Source organism: Pteropus medius, unplaced genomic scaffold (assembly GCF_902729225.1).
Source record: "Pteropus medius unplaced genomic scaffold, Ma_sr-lr_union100, whole genome shotgun sequence".
In the NCBI taxonomy this organism is placed as follows: Eukaryota; Metazoa; Chordata; class Mammalia; order Chiroptera; family Pteropodidae; genus Pteropus; species Pteropus medius.
The window spans coordinates 15,602,290-15,619,713 of record NW_024342473.1 but is presented as its reverse complement, the minus strand read 5'-3'; the positions used below and the strand labels follow the sequence as shown (position 1 = coordinate 15,619,713).

At 37.3% G+C, this 17,424-nt stretch overlaps 1 non-coding gene across 1 annotated transcript; it reads left to right on the top strand.

Moving 5' to 3' along the window:
* The first annotated feature begins 571 nt into the window (after positions 1 to 571).
* LOC120604776 (5S ribosomal RNA) lies at positions 572 to 690 on the top strand. The gene has a single exon (XR_005653423.1). It is a non-coding gene; the product is annotated as a 5S ribosomal RNA (ribosomal RNA).
* The last annotated feature ends 16,734 nt before the right edge of the window (positions 691 to 17,424 follow it).

Genomic DNA, 17,424 nt, shown 5'->3' with positions numbered 1-17,424 from the left:
AAAAATCTAATAATTAAAAGAAAATATTTACTAGATGAGCTTACAAATAAATTTGACACTGCAGGAGAAAGTGAACTTGAAGATGGGATAATAGAAACCATCATAATGGAAACAGAGAAAAAGAAGGCTAACAAAAAAAGTCTCAGTGAAATGTGGGAAGACATCGAGCCAACATACATATAATTTGAGTTCCAAATATAGAGGACAGAAAAATTGGAACCAAAAAATACGGAGAAATAATGACTAAAATTGATCTAAATTTGATGAAAAATATCTTTCAACCTATATAAGAAGTTCAACAAACCCGAGCAGAAAAAGACAAAGAAAACCACACCTATATGCATCAGAGTCAAACAGATAAAAATTAAAGATGAAGAGACAATCCTAAAAGCAGCCAAAGAAAAGCATGCATTGTCTACTGGGAATAATGATAAAAAATAACTATGGATTTCTCAACAGAAAAAAGCAAACTGGAACATATTAGAATAATATCTCTAAAATGTGAAAATAAAACAATCCACAAACCCAGAATACTATATCTAGTAAAAATATCCTTCAAAAATAAAAGTGAGTCTACGGCCATGCCACCCTGAACAAGCCCGATCCCATCTGATCTCGGAAGTTAAGCAGGGTCGGGCCTGGTTAGTACTTGAATGGGAGGCCACCTAGGAAGACCAGGTGCTGTAGGCGTAAAAAAAAATAAAAAATAAGGGATTATAAACTGACAAGTTCCTTGGAATCTGTGAGGTCAACCAAGGGTTGCCTCACCTAAAAAACAACAACAACAAAAACTTACAAAAATAAAAGTGAAAATAAAATTAAGAGAATTCATTAGCAGTGGACCTATACCATAATAAATGTTAAAGGAAGTTCTTTACACTAATAAAAAACTATACCAGATAGAAACATGGTTCTACATGAAGAAATAAAAAGCAACAAAAAATGTAAATATGTGAATAAAATATAAGACCTATAAAATTTAATTTATTTAAAATGTAATTGACTTTTGAAAAGATAAAAATGTATTACGGGTTTATAATATAGAAGTAAATGTAGCAACAATAGCACAAAGAATGGATGGGGTAAATGGGAGCATACCATTGTAAGTTTACTGCATTACAGTTGAAGTGGTATAATACTAATTCGCAGTACATTGTAATAGGTAGAGAATGTATATTGTAGTCCCTAGAGAAATCATGAAAAAAAAGTAAAACAAAGAGTGGTATAGATAAAAAGTCAACAGAGAAATTGAAATGGAATACTGAAACCTAGCCAAATAATAGAAAACAAACAGCAAAAATGGTAGACTTCAAGTCAATCATGTCAATAATTCATTAATTGAAAGTGAATTAAGACTCCGAATTTGGAGAATGTCAGACTAGATGAAAAATAAGAATCAAATTATATGTTGGTTACAGGAAGTGTGCTTTAAATATAAAGACACATAAAAGTTTAAAGTAAAAGATGCAAAATACTACACATGCAGAAACTATTCCTAAGTGACTTTATAGATAACAAAGTAATCCTCAGAACAAGAACCAGAGGTAAAAAAAAGGACATTTTATAATGATAAAGGGGTCAATTCAGGGAGAAGACATAATAGTCCTAAATATGTATACTTCCAATAACAGAGTTTCAAGAAACATGAAGCAAAAACTGACAGATTTGACAGGGAAAACCTACCAATTCAAATCCATAGTAACAAATTTTAACACCCCCTTCTCAGTAATAGAAGAAGTAGACAAAAATCAATAAAAACAGAAATTTGAGCAACATCAGCAAGTAACTGAACCTAATTAGTCTTTATAGAACATTACACCCACCCAACAGCAGAACATACTATTGATAAATCAATGTGTAAAGAATTCACCAAAGCAGACCATACACCGAGCCATAAAACATGGCTCAATAAATTTAAGAAAATTGCAATCATACAGAGTATTACCTCTGACCACAATAGACTTAAACTAGAAGTAATAAAGATATATGGAAAATCCTCAAATATTTGGAAATTAAACCAAACACTCCTAAATAACCCATAGGTCAAAGAAGAAATCATGATGGAAATTTAAAAATATTTAAAATTAAGTGATAATTAAAATATATCAGTTGCAAATTTGTGGGATATAAATAAAGCAGTGCTTAGAAAGCAATTTATTGCTCTAAATGCTTCTATCAAAAGCAAGGGAAGTATAAAACCAATTATATGAATTTCCTCCTTAAAAAGCTAAGCAAAGAAGATCCAATTTTAAATCAACATAAGTAAAATGATGAAAAGAAGTGTAGTGCACAAGTCAAAGAAAACAGACAATATAACAAATAAACATAAATATTATTTCTTGGAAAAATATAAAAAATGTTATAACCCCTTTAACTAGATTGATCAAAAATGAAGACTAAAGCATGACTAAACAATATCTGGAATGAAAAATATGGCATTACTAGAAGTATATTAAAAAATCAAAATAGTAATGGAATATTATGAACAACTTTATGCCAGTAGATTGACAAATCAGAAATGAGCTAATTTCTTGAAAATTACAAATTAGCATAACTGACTCTAGAAGATGCTGATAGCCCTTGATTTAAAAAATTAATCTTCCCACAATTAAAAATCTAGTCCCAGATAGCTTCTCAGGTTAATTTTTTCAAACATTTAAAGAATAAATATACCAATCATACACAAACTCTTTTAGCAAATAGAGAATTGAAATTTTCCCAGACCATTTTATGAGATTAGCATAACCCTGATATTGAAACATGAGTTTTGTAAAATAAACACAACCAATATCCTCATGAACATAAATATAAAAATGCTTAATAAAATTTTAAGAAATCTAATCCATAAAATGTTAATACTTCGCGACTATGAGAGTTTCATATAAGGAAAGTAAGGTTGGTTCAACATTTCAAAATCAAAATGAACGTGGTATAACTCTTTTAATTTGTATTTATTTATTTTTTTGCTTTAATCATTCTCAGCGATGTCTTGCAGTGTTTACTGTAGAGGTCTTTCATATCTTTCCTTAAAGTTATTCCTAGATCTATTGTTTTTGGCGCTCCTGTAAATTATACTGATTCTTTCAAATGTTCATTCTCCAACTGGTCATTGCTAATATTTGGAAGTATAACTGATTTAATTGATTTTTGTTTACTGATCTTATATCTATCAATCATGCTAAATCCACTTATTAGTTCTAATATTTAAAATTCCATAAGTTTTCTATGATGACAATCATGTCATCTGCTAACAGCAAGTTTCGATTGTTCTTTTCCAATTTTATTCCTTTCATTGTTTCCTTGCATTTTGCACTGGAAATAAGTAATGAAAAAGTTGTCTGGAATTTTCCAAATTTAAGTTATAGTCAGGGCTAAAATTTAACTCAACAAGTTTCTTGGAAACCAAAATGACAGGGGAAACCTGCAATGATGTGTTACATTTATCTCACAGTCTTTAAACAGTAACATGCCAATTCCTCTGCATATAACCAGTGGTTTGACTTAATGTTTATAAATATCTTTGATCGACAAATAACATCCAAATCTCATTTTTTGTATTGTCCTATAGGTTCCTGAGACTCTGATCATTTTTTTCAATAATTTTTTCTCTCTTTTGCTCAGATTGGATAATATCTATTAATTTATCAAGTCCACGGACCTTTTTCTGTCATGTCCATTCTGCCATTGAGCCCATCTCGTAAATTATTTTTATATTTTGAATACTGCATTTTTCAGTTACTTTCTTTTTGGTTCTCTTTATAGCTTTTACTTCTTTGCTGAGACTTTCTATTAATTTCAAAAACGTTTGACTTTATTTCTCAAAAAGCACGATTATGCTAACTGCTTTAAAGCTTCTGACTGATAATTCCAACGTCTGTGCCTTCTTAGGGTGGGAGTCATCTCTTTCGCTGGTTCTTTAAACATTTTAGTAAGTTTGGATTGTAACCCAGACAGTTTGAATGTTATGTTATGAGACTCCAGGCCTTTTATAAATCCTAAGAAGAATGTTGATTTTTTGTTCTAGTAGGCAAACACCTAGGTTAGTCTCAAGCTGCAAGTTCTAATTTGCCTTCTATGGACTATGGTTACACTCAGTTCAGTTTTCAAAGTGTTTTCTGTCCTACTTAGATCTGTCTTGCATAGGTGCCAGAATAGCCAGCCTGGGAACTCAAAGATGATCTACCCTGTTGCTCAGTTCTCAAAGCCTGTGGTACGGTGTTTAGAGTCAGATTCAAGCATATGTACTTCAGAAGTGAACCCATAAATTCATATAAAACTTTATTATTCTCTTGACCTCCTTCTTTCTCTCCATGATCTCCTCAACACTTTCTGGCTCTCTCGGGCCTCTCTTCCCAGTCCTCTAGCTGGAAAGCTGGGACTTTAGTTTCCCCACTGTGCCATGAACTTCCCACAACTTGTGTGTACAGGGTCAAGCAGTAGGAGCATAGACAGAAAAAAAAGAAATCATGGAGATTCACTCCACACTCTTGGGACCACAGATATTCAGGCCAGAAAGGAGGATTCCCTTCCTCAGAATTTTAGGCACCTGTCTGGTCACCACGTTTTCACTGTGCTGCCTAGAGATGGAACACAGAAAGGAGCAGAAATCTCAGATTTCTCCCACTTTCTCTGACCAGAAGGAGCCCTTTTCCTGTTCCTAGGACCAGAAAAGAAGGAGCACTCTTCACTTTTTGTTTCCACACCCAGTGAACACTTCTGGATTTGGAGGCTGCCTTTGAGTCCAAACCAGATGATATCAGAGAAAAACAGAAAGAGAAAATCCCTCACTGCCAGTTTGGTAGGACTTCAAATTCTGGTCTTCTTTTCCAAACTGCCTGCTACCGTTTGCTTTTCAGAATCTTCAAATAGCTGTGGCATGTGTTCTGTCCAGGATTTCTTTTAGTTGCTTTTAGTGGCAGACACAGGGTAGAATATGTTTATTCCATATGCCATAGCACTGGAACTCTCAAATCGCATTTTTTTTAAATATTTTTATTTATCAAGCTGTTGTAAAGCATGTTAAATGTGTTATATCCCAAATTTTACCATAAAGGAAAATACCTACGTGTTGATTGGAGCTTCCAGGTAACTTCATTTTCACAGAATCCTCAGAATAAACTTCTCCAGCCTTTTCTTTTGACTGAAAAGTATTCTGAGGTTATAAGGTAAGTTGTTAGAAAACATACAACTTGCAGTTACTGACTTATGTAAATCTGGCTTTTCTTGATACAGTAAAACCTAAATATATATATTTTTAAAAAAATAGAAATAAAGTGGATGCTAAAATTAATAAAGTATAGCGATTGACATCAATCACTGGCAGTTTCAAATTTCTGTGTTCCTCAAACACTTCCTTACTTTCATTGTATATCAAGTATTGAACTTGTAAAATATCTACCAATTTGTCTGTTAAACATGTTGGTTTTCTTATTAGATTTGAATGACAAGTTTCTGCTACTTAAAAAAAAATTTTTTTAACAGCTTGGAAAGCTATGACAGTGTCCATCTCCCACCTCACAAGGGCACAGGGTCCCTCATATAAATTCGGATAGACACACCAGAGGATCAAGATTTCCGTAAACAAAATACACTTTTACCAGTCACTAACTCTCTCTCTAAAAATTACCACCTCTGAATCGAAACCAAATAGCTTTAAGTGTTTTCTTGAGCTTAACTGAACCCATCATTCCTTCCGGCCAGGACCTTGGCTCAACAAACATGCACCCCAGGGGATTCAGGGTCCAAGAGAATGACAGTGTTGTAAATAAACTACCTTCAAACCTAGGTGAATAGGTCTATAAAAGATTAATTGTGTGCTTTTTGCAGGAATTCCTAAGGTAGGAACTTGATAGAAACTACCAGGCAGTATTGTGAGGGGAAAAAAATTAAAAGAAAAATGACAGTCAAGTCGCATTACTAAAAAAATGACATGAGATGTGGGTGTTGTACTTGACACAGATGAAGGTCATGGAATTGGATTTCCTTAATGCATCTAGGTTCAGGTTGTTTCCTCATCTCTGCCTAATGCTGGGCTGTGTGCTCTGGAAATGCTCTCCTGGGGATTTAGATTTGAAATATGCCCAGTAGCTCTCAGAAGGACAGGGTCAAATATCTAGGAGGTAAATGCAGGCTCTTTCTTCACATGTCACATGGCCACGTCCCCTTTGCTGGAAAATAAACAGGTTGACTATCACTCTATTCACCAGTGTGAAGTATGGACACAGAGAGAGCATTTATCTTCCCAATCGACCTTTATCCAGGACAAAGCCCTGTTCTTGCCTTGCATCAAAGTCACCTACTTACAAACACATTTCCTCAGGAGTCAGAGCCTTTCACCTAATGGGGGGAGAAGTGAGTTGACTCTGGGGAAAAAAAGCTGTGAAGTTAACTTCCAGGCTACTAAATTAGCATTTCCCAAAATCATATGCATACACATTCTTCGCTTTACTTCTCTTCTTCATGAAAGTACACAATCCTAACAGCATTAATGGAGGCTTCTCCAGGCAGTAAGTGTTAAAAACAGACCCGTTTATACCCTACCCTTCTAGATAACATTTGGAGTTGATCTGGCTGGCAGATAATAAAAACTACTCTATATTTGGAGTGGAATCAAATTGTCCACCACTTTCCTATCCTCTATTAAAACATCCTGTTTATTAGGTTATTTCTCTAATCCTCTTTATGAAACTTTACAAAAATACAACCGTTCCACCCCATAATTTATGGACCATTGGTCATGAAATAACTTGGGTCAGAAAAAATCTGTGTAGGCCTGGATGTAGGAAACGACTTGGGAGTTGCATGGTAGAACATCACAGCTGGGTGGCAGATGAGGGGAGTGGGAGCCTGGGAGCCTGGAGGCAGAGGTGGGTTAGAATTGGAGTGGTGGGAATACAAATGTCAGAGAATCTATAACTTCAGGAAAGGCCCACTCCATTATCCTAACAACCCCTTTTCAAGAGAGCTCCTCCATGCTGCCCCCAGGCTGGTTCATTTGCATCTCAACAGCAATGCTCCCATGCCCTCTGGTTTTGATTGGTTGTAGCTAAGGAGGAGCTCCAGCAGGAGATAAGAGGGAGAGATGAGAAGGCATCCAAAGTATTTTTCTAATCTGCTGGGCCTGATTTCTCTCATGATGGCCTTTTATGCATAACTCTGAGTTTGGATTCTGGCAACTCTTGTCTTTTTTCATCCTTTTGGACCTAGGGGTGCTGATGGGTCTACCCGCTATCTGTTCTTCTGTGAATAGTACCACTACTATTTTATTGGTAATTTTATTAAAACTCTCCTGTAATTATCCCAATGTTAGCACATTGTCTGTGTCCTTTTGGAGTCTTGTCCAATACAGAGATGCCCTGAGGGGATGAATATCAAGTTGGACCTTATAGGGTACATAGAAGATCACCAAGGCAAAGCGCATATGACAGAGAAAAGCACCTCTATGATATGGCTCAGAAACAACTCTTACCCTGTCAAATGCCAACATGGTACAGGAAATCACCTTGCTCACTCCATTCTGCACCAAAAGAACATTTTTCCCTCTTTCGTTTTCCTTTCTCCACTGATCAGCTGAGCAGGCCCCTGAAAGAATCCCGACTCTCAGCTTGGAGGATCTGTGAACATGTGTAGAATAGCATTTTTGCTTTGTTTAGAAATATTTGTGGGAAACTGAGCATGAAGATGGCATGTGTGGCAAGAGCTGGTGCTTCTGATACGAAGTTCTCTCTTTGAGCTCAGTGGCAGCTTGTTGACTATCTCTGGTAGCTTGTTGACTATCTTCAATACCAGCTTGCTTATAAGCACTTAGCTGGCTTCTAAAGAGTTCCGGGCTGATGTGTCCCAGGTTCCCATTGTTCTTTCCAAGCCAAGCATTTCTAGACTTTTGAATGTCACCAGTATCCTTCAAAGTATGTGGATTGTTTCAGAGGCAAACTGTCCACAAAACTGTATTAACTGAATCATCTCTTCCCTTGGTAAAATATTGTTTGTTTTTCCAAATAAATAAATGACCATTTGCATTCCATTACCTTAGGCAAATCTACAAAATCAAGCCCCTCCATATCACTCACATCACTAGTGAGTACAATTATTCTCCTTGAGATGCTGGACCACAGAATCGGTGTGGCTTCCATAGCTCCTGGAAGCCAAGACTTTAATCTCTAATGCGTCTTCGGCCGCCTCTGCTGCAGTGGGCTTCTGCACATTAACAGCCTGTTTCTCAGCTGTCCAAGGATTTGATTTAATTATACTGCAAGTCTCTGTCTTCATTGGAAGTCTCCACACATGCTGTTTGCTCCCTTATTATGGATTGCATTTCTTCTCTGCTGCAATGTCTCATCCTTGTTCTTCCTTGGGCTTTAGTGGCTAATAGACATTTGCATTAATTTTCATTTCTCCTGGTACTTAAAAAACATTCTTCTAGGCACTCATCCTGAAAGTAGGAAGTCATTTAGCCCAAACAAAAAGCTGAACTCCAGACCCTACCTAGAATCAAAACTTGTCATTCTTTTGGTATTCTCCCTTACTTCTTACGGCCTCCAAGGGACCTAGCAGAGACTCTGCCCTTGCCTAAGTTTCTTATGCCTATCTGAGGTTTTCTGGTTGCCGTTCCTTAGTGCATCTCATCACAGTCACTCATACATACACACATGCGAGCGCGCGCGCACACACACACACACACACACACACACATTATGAATAAAGCCCGTTGCTGCATCCGGTGATCCACAGATGGTTAAACAATGATACTCATGCAACAGAAGAGCATGTAGTCACTAATGTGATATACATAAGGATTACATAAAACACAGAAAATATTTCTGTTGTGCTTTTAGGAAACAAAATGGCACATATAGCATTATTACCATTATGTTTTAAAAGATACATAGTCACATCCCCATGTGTAAAAAAAGACAGGAAGAAGATATACCAAAAATTTTACAGTACTTAGGATTAGGCTTGAATGTCTTGGAAAGAATTCTTTCTGTTATTTTCATTTCGAAGAGAGAATATTTATTTCTTAAGACAGAAAATCATAACCTCAAAAATAAAAGAGAAGAAACAAACATATTTTCTCATGATTGGAGACCCCAAATAATGAAGCTCAATAGCAGTAGAGGATGAAACACTAAAAAGGTGTAAAATGGGACCACTGGACAGATATCCATAAAATTTAGGAGTATAGTCTTGCAGTCAGCAGGTTTCCAAGAACTTTATTTAACCATGGGGCCTGTTTCTTTTGCAGATACACCGTGACTATTATAACTATTGGTAGGGGAAACTGGGAGGTTGCTGATCTCACCATTATGTAGAAGAGAATAGGGGTAAATCTATGGAGAAAACATTCCATTTCATGGCCATCGGGCCAGGAGAGATGAGAAGAATGGGACAAGAAACCATCACGTACAACAGGCACCTGCTCTGTGCCAGACTTTGATTATAAGATTAAGAATACAAATTTAAGTGCAGCCACTATAAAAAAAACTGTGGAGGTTCCTCAAAAAATTAAAAATAGAAATACTTTATGACCCAGCAATCCCACTTCTGGGTATTTATCCAAAGAAATCCAAAATATTAATTTGAAAAGATATATGCACCCCTATGTTCACTGCAGTGTTATTTACAATAGCCAAGACATGGCAACAACCTAAGTGCCCATCAATAGACAATTGGATAAAAAAGATGTGGTACATATATACAATGGAATATTATTCAGCCATAAAAAGAGAATGAAATCTTATGATTTGTGACAACATGGATGAACCTAAGGGGTATTATGCTAAGTAAAATAAGTCAAACAGAGAACAACAAGTTAACCCAGCTTGCTCTAATGCTAACATTTTACGTAAGTACAGTACAATAATCATATGTAAGAAATTAACATTGGTACAATACTTGAACAAAAACTCGTCCTTTATTTGGATTTCACTAGCTTTTCCACTTACATCCTTTCTCTGTTTCAGGATTCGATCCACATTGTATTTAGTTGTTGTGTTCCTTTGATGTCCTCCAGACTGTGCCAGTTTCTCAGCTTTTCCTTGCCCTTTTCTTGACCTTTTTGAAGAGCACTGGTCTGGGACATTGCAGAAGGTCCCTCGATTTGAATTTTCTGATATTTTCTCATGATTAAAATGAGCTTATGCATTACTAGAAAGAATTCCAGAGGTAAAGTGCCCAGTGCAACATGTCAGGTAACATGACATTGCTGTCTTATTACTGATGATGTTAACAATGACCACTTGGCTAAGGTAGCATCTGCCAGATTTCTCCTCTAGAAAGTTACCATTTCTCCATTTGGATTGAATAAATATTTGGGAGGAGACATTTTGAGACTATGCAAAAATCCTGGTTCTCCTTAAACTTTCATCTTCTAATATTATTATCCATTAATGGAGGTTGCTTATGGCAATTATTATTGTGGTAATAACTGTGATTTCAATGGTGATTGTCTATTTCTCTCATCCCTTCTACATTCATTAAGTGTTCTTCCATATAGGAGAGTTGTCTTTTCCCCTACATTTATTTATTTATCAGTTTCTTTTCATACGTGTATGGACTACTATTTATTTTATTCTTTTGGTTATAATCCAATTCTATCCTAATTTATTCTATTGCTCAAATTCTTCTAATTTTGACTATTGAGAGTTCTTTAAGAATGATTCCTATGTCCTTCAACATGCTCCCATCTTTTTTTTTTTTAAGTCCTTCTTTACTTTATGGTACCATGAGATGTTCCCAGCTCATCTTGTACTTTCCATACCCCACACCTGGAAAAAGCCACTTCTCCAAAAATCTGTAGGTCATTTTAATGAAGAGAAATATTTAGGTATGCTTGTTACTAGTAGAGTATCATTGCTTCTAGATCTTCTCAATGGAGAGAGGTAGAAAGTATATGAATATGTATTAACCAGTGGCATGCACATCCATATTTATTTCTGTATCTATCTATGTATGTGTATGTATATGTGTTATATTTTTTTTAAATATTAAGTTTCTACTGATTCTCTTACTCCAATCCAGCACCACAAGATTTATTCTACATTCTCTCCTTTTCTCATTTGTAACTTCTTTCTCTCACAGTAAGAAAACTGCTGCCCATTATCTACAATACATTTATTTATTTGTTCAACCCTAGTATACATGGAAAGCAGTTTCAGAACTGCTAACCCATACCCCCACAGGAAAAGTGTGTATGCGCAGTTCTTTCTGTCTTTAGCCTTACAGTATACAGTCAAAACTAATTTCCCAAAATACTTAAGTCAGCTCCTTTCTTATCACCCTGCCTCAGTGTAGTTATGTCAGTGGTTCTCAAGGGGGGCTATTTTGCCCCCAGGGCATGAGTGGCAATGTCTGGAGACATTTTAGATTGTCACAGCTGGAGAGATAGTACTGATATCTAGTGAGTAGAAGCCAAGGATGCTGCTAAACATTCTACAATGCCCGGGATAGCTACATGTAAAAATCATTTGGCCTTAAACGTCAGTAAATTTTAAAATATATCTTTTTCTTATAGATTTTCTCCTTTTAATAGATTCTGCATTTTTCATTATAATTTTGAATCAGGAAGTGAATTATTTTTATTGATTTAATCATTTATCTCATGGCTTCCATTTCACAGCCTATTAATCTTTCCCTAAGTTTTCTCATAGTTTAATAAATAAAAGATGACAAAAGTGGGTACTCTTTGTATAGGTTCAAGTCAGGAATCTGTAAATTCTTGTTTTATTGATATGTTCCAAATGATCTTTATAAATTGCAGAGATTGGTATATTCCCAATCAACTTTCCCTTAGCCGAATCCCAAAAATGTTCATGGCCACTCCATGCCACTTGGACACAAAAGGAAGTGTGATGGAGGAGAAGCTAGACTAGAAGCAGACTGTTGTCTTAACTGACATTAATATATCTTACTTTTGTGAATTTCACAGAAATGTGAACACATCGCTAGGGCTCTATCCTAGGGCTTTGGAAGAGCTCTTAAATGAAAGACCATAAAAGCTTAAACTCTATTAGCTTTGAAGAATTCTTTTCCACCTAGAGGACAGTGATAGTTGCACAAAATCTAGTCTCTCAAGGAACTTGTAGCTAAGGAAAGAAGGCAAATCTGGGTTCAGTGATGTCTCAGGAGACAGTAATAGCCAGACATTTAGACTAGAATCTCGCAGAGCCCTTTAACATACACCAGAAAATTAAACACCCATGAAGCCTCTGTTTCTGAATGACCACCCTTCCTCAATGTCAGTCAGATGACAGCCTCCTCACACTGGCCCTTAGGGGGCTCTGAGGCCAAGGCAAAGCTGACATCTGAATTTTTCTGTGCCCTTTCATTTTTACACAGGAGTGGGGAGTAAAATAAGAGCTTGAAAGAGGACAGAGTACATCAAAAATATCATCATCCTAAATACTGTGATTTGAAGTCATTTTTCACTGCCATGAAAGAAAAAAAAATAGTAGTCAAGCCTCTGAAGGCAATGTTTACTCTTCCAGGGAGAGGACATATGGGAGAGCTTCTGACAAGACTGTCAAAAGTGTGTTCGGCAATTTAACTAGTAATAATAGTGAAAAACAACAAATAAAGCTTTGAATTAATCCAGCATCTTTCATCTCCAAATATCAAAGAGTGTTGCCAATGTTCCTGATAACAACATGTCTATGAAACACGGAAGTGGCAGGCATTGTTATTCCTTAATGACAGATAAAAGAACAGAGAAGCTAAGAAACTACCTCCCAAGTGAAACAGCTGGAGACATGCAAGAACAGATAGGCCTCTCTCCAAAGTATTATCGCCTCCCTAGGGCTGTTGGCTCACTTGCTCTAAGGGATTTGGGTTTAAAGAGTGCCCGAACATGAGCAACACGAGGCACTGGTGGAAGGCGTTCAGCCTCTGCTCTCCAGAAATTTGGCAATAAAAGGCATCCACCAAGATAGCTCTACATCTAAGAGAGTGAATCAGCAGGATACTTTTTAAAGTCCGCTGTTTACAGTCCCTGCTGGATATGCCTTAGGAAAGCACTGGCCCTATAGAGCCTACCTTCGGGAAGTTCATAACACATGGGGTAAAGAAAAGAAAGACACACGTCCCTCATACCCTACACTCCAACCACGGGGGCTGCCTGCAGTTTCCCCAAGTGCAAACACATGAGCCTCTGCACCTTTGTCCATGCTGTTCCCTGTCCTTTGCTCATCCTCTTTCATGACAGTATTGAAGCATCACCTACTCTATCAAGACTGCCATAAGCACACATACTTTTCTTTCCTTTTTGTATCTTCTAGATTCTGTGTAGATTTCTGTCACAGGCCCTGTACCTTTACTGCGTATACTGGTTTACATGTCTGTCTTCCCTACCAAATCCTCGGCTCTTTGTCAGAGGGAATGTATTATAGTTATCTTTGTATATCCAAAGCCAACCACAGTGTCAGGCTCATAGCATATGTTCACTAATTATTTGTAGAAGGAGGGCAGGCAGGTGAGCAGGGAGGCAGGCATATTCCTGATTAGCATTTAATGTATGTTTCTCATCAGAGAGCTCTTGTCTTTTTCAATTTCAGAACTAAAAATTTTTTTAAAGACGTTTCCATTTCAGTTTCTTTTTTGTCAAATTATTGTGCAAAAACCTCAATAAATTAATACCTCACTCAAAGTATAAATTTGCCCATTTTTCAGAATCCTGGTCAAGTGCAGTATATTTTAAATTTTTGCACGTTTGTTTAAAAAGGTATTACTTTCCTGAATATTTTTGCTTTTTAAATTCCTATAACATTTTTGTATCCTTAATAGTCTTTTATTTTTTATTCGAGTGTAAAATAAAATGTTAAATGATGTATTTTAAAGCGCTCTTTAGATAAATATAGCCCATTTTAATTACCACTGAGAATATTTTAATTCTATTTCAAAAAAAATTTTTTAATTGAAAATTATTTTTTCAGCTTCAGAATTGATTTAGTGTTTCTTCTCGGCTTTTATCTTTTTGAAAACTACATTTCTCCCATTCCTTCAATTCCCTATTTCTGAAAGCATATGTGTTAGACACTCAGTCTATCCTCCATGTCTCTTAACTTTTGTTTCATATTTTCCATCTCTTTATCTCTGCAAGATTTGTGATGAACTCTGCAGTGTTATCTCCTAAATCACTGATGTTCTCTTGGGCATATCCAGTCTAGAGTTGATCTTGTCTCCTGAACATATTTTTATTCTAATTACTTGATTTTTCATTTACAGTGCCTGATTAGTTCATTTTCATATACACCTGTTCTTGATTTCTACCTACCTGGTTTTGTTTCATAATGTCTCATTCTTTTTAGATGTTAATCCTTCCTTTATATCTTTGAGAAGCTTAAACAGACAAATTTTAAAGTCATTTTCAGATTGCTCTATTATTGACATTCAGTGGAAGTGAATTCTACTAATTTTGAGCTCGTTGGCTATCTTTCTTGGCATTAGTTCTCTTCATGTGCTGTGGAAGTTTAGTTAGCAAGTTCCTCTGGAGTGGGTATTTTCTGTTTTCCCCTTACAAGTCTCTCTCTCCTTTCACCCTTTCCTGTCGGGTCTGGGAGTTATTCACTTTCCTCTCTTAGAATTCCAAGCCCAGAATCAGGTCTGATAATAGTGACTCTTGTCAGGGTTTCTTGTTCTGAATAACCTTGGAGATATCACAGATCTAGTCACTGAGCCAGAAGGTCCTGTTGACTGTGGCTGCCTCTGCCCCTTCTCTCCGCCTGGGCAATCAGCTGTACAACATGCTGCAGCTCTGAGCAGTGATTGAAGTTTCTTCTAGACCCTCTTTGAAGAGCTGGCAGTGAGCCCTTCATGTTCACCCACTGAGCTTGGGTCCAGTTCAAAATCATAAGGTCCGATACCACCTGGGTGCCTTACAATTCAACTCAGCTCTGACACTTTCTACCTGGAGATAACATCAGATCCCAAAGGTTAAGGGCTCATTCCTACAAGACTGCCCACTCACCCCCACTTCAGAAGCCAATCACAAGCCCAGGTTGTCACCTGTGCTGCTGACTGACCTGCTCTAGATCAGAGGTTCCCATGACCCCCTCCTTGGGTTTGAGTAGCTTGCTAGAGTGGCTCTCAGAACTGAGATACATTTTGCTTACTAGTTCACCAGTTTATTATAAAAGATATAACTCAGAAACAGCAGGATGGAAGAGATGCTCAGAGCAGGGTATGGGGAATGGATGCAGCACTCCCATGCCTTCTCCAAGCACACCACTCTCCCCTACTCTGTACGTGTTCACCTTCCTGGAAGCTCTCTCAACTCCCTCCTTTGGGTTTTTATGGAGGCTTCATTACATAAGTATGACTGATTAAATCATTGGCTTTTGGTCATTGAACTCAATCTCTAAGGGGGTAAGAATGAAAGTTCAATTCTCTGATTACTTGGTGGGTTCTTCTGGAGATCAGCCCCCAACCTTAGATGCTTTTTAAAAGTCACCTCATTACCAAAACAAAATATACCCTTATTGCTCTCATCACTTAGGAAATTCCAAGAGTTTGAGGAGATCTGTGTCAGAAAATGGGACAAAGACCAAATATGTATTTCTTAACTATAAATCACAATATCACATCCACCCATCTGGGACTGGATGAGAAACATGGCATTCATATATGTCCTCATGTAATTATCACCATAGTTTTATAAGTGGGTATTGTTACCATGATTATCTATCACAACTATAATAGTAATATTTATTACCTGCTCATAGAGTGCCAGGATCTGTGCCAAGTATCTCACCTGTAATAATTTACCTAATCTTTGCAACAACCCTATGGAATGGCTACTATTATCATCTCCCCCATTTTATAGATGCAGGTTAAGTGACATCTTTAAGACCCTAGAGATACTAAAGGCTGAAACCAGGATTTGAACATAGCTTCATCTTAACCCAAAGCCCATGATCTTAGTCAAATGCTACATTGCCAAATCCATCTTAGCTGGGCTTCTCTGTGGCATTTGACACTATTACCAGTGGCTTCCTCCTAGAAAGAACCTCTTCTTCAGGCTTCCAGGAAACTTACTTGGAGTGAATTTCCTCTTGCCTCCGTCTTTCTCACAGATTTTCCTTATTCCACTCATAAATTTGGTATTCCCCTAATTCCCACCTTCTTAGATATACCAGACTCCTCAGTTTCAATATTTCAGTACGTTCAATTCTGAACTCATTACTTACTTAACAGCACGTTTTAGTTCCTGGCAATACATCCACCCAGGCTTCTAAACCAGAAGCCAGAGTTGGCCCTGTCTCTTAATCCACAGCTCGTCATTAGACAAAGGGAGCAGATTTTTCTCTCCCAACGACTCCCACTGAAGCTGTCCCACATTCACATGTCCATCACCTACGGAATATAGTCCAAAGGCCTCCACCAAGTGCCCACAGACCACTGTTCTTGCTCATCATTCACCTCCACCATCCACCCATGCCTGGAGCTCTAGAGCTCTACTTTTCTCAATCACCTGCCGCTTCTCACATGTCAGGCTCTCTGTGGCGCCAAGTCTTTGCCCCAGCTGTTCCCTCCACCAGAGCATGGTCATCCCTTGTTCACGTACTTTCAATCCAAACATCTGCTTTGTGAAGCTGTCCACAAAACCTTTCTCCTGGGTTCTGAGCAAGAATAAGGTGCTGTCATCTTTGCCCTCACTGGACCCTGGGACCCAATACTATGATCTAGTTTGACCTTTTTCTGACAATCCTGACCCATCAGCACACTCCAGGAAACAGGAACTCTACATGTGGCAACCGAGCACTTGGATTCCTTCTCCCTTTCTGCCTCCAGCCCCAGACCCACTTCTAGCAAACATTTAGTTAATTAACTGATACAAAAAAGCAATTTCTCACCCCAACAAGGGTATGTAATGTTCAATTCTATTTTTCCAAGGGAAGTGATCAGAAGCCTGTGCTCACATGAGAGACGTTTTGACAGTCACCAATGTCTGAAGTCAGCAAGGAAGCTTAAACGAAAAAATTAAGAGAAATAGATCTCAGCTATAGCTCTACATGGAAGGCTACGATGCTAAAATTTGCATTTAATATGGACCACATGGCATAAATGTTCTATTATGACTTACAGTGCCATAGAATAAAGTTTGTGCTGGGTCTCCAGGTCTCTCAGGCTGTGTCTCTACCTACAAACACACCCTGTCACACACACACACACACCTACCATATTGTACCAGCCCCTAATAAGTTGTTGAATTGTACTTCCTGTGAATCACCAGTCTATTCCTTATAAGTTCAAATCCAGATGTTGAACTACTTCAAGTGGAAAAAGTAATCAAAAGAGAAGTACAAATGACTAACAAAAGCATGAAAAAATTTCATCTTAGCTGTAATGAAAGAAATACACATCAAGATATGATACTATTTTTCATCTATCAAATTGGTAAAATCAAAAACAATGCTAAAACACCCTGGAGAA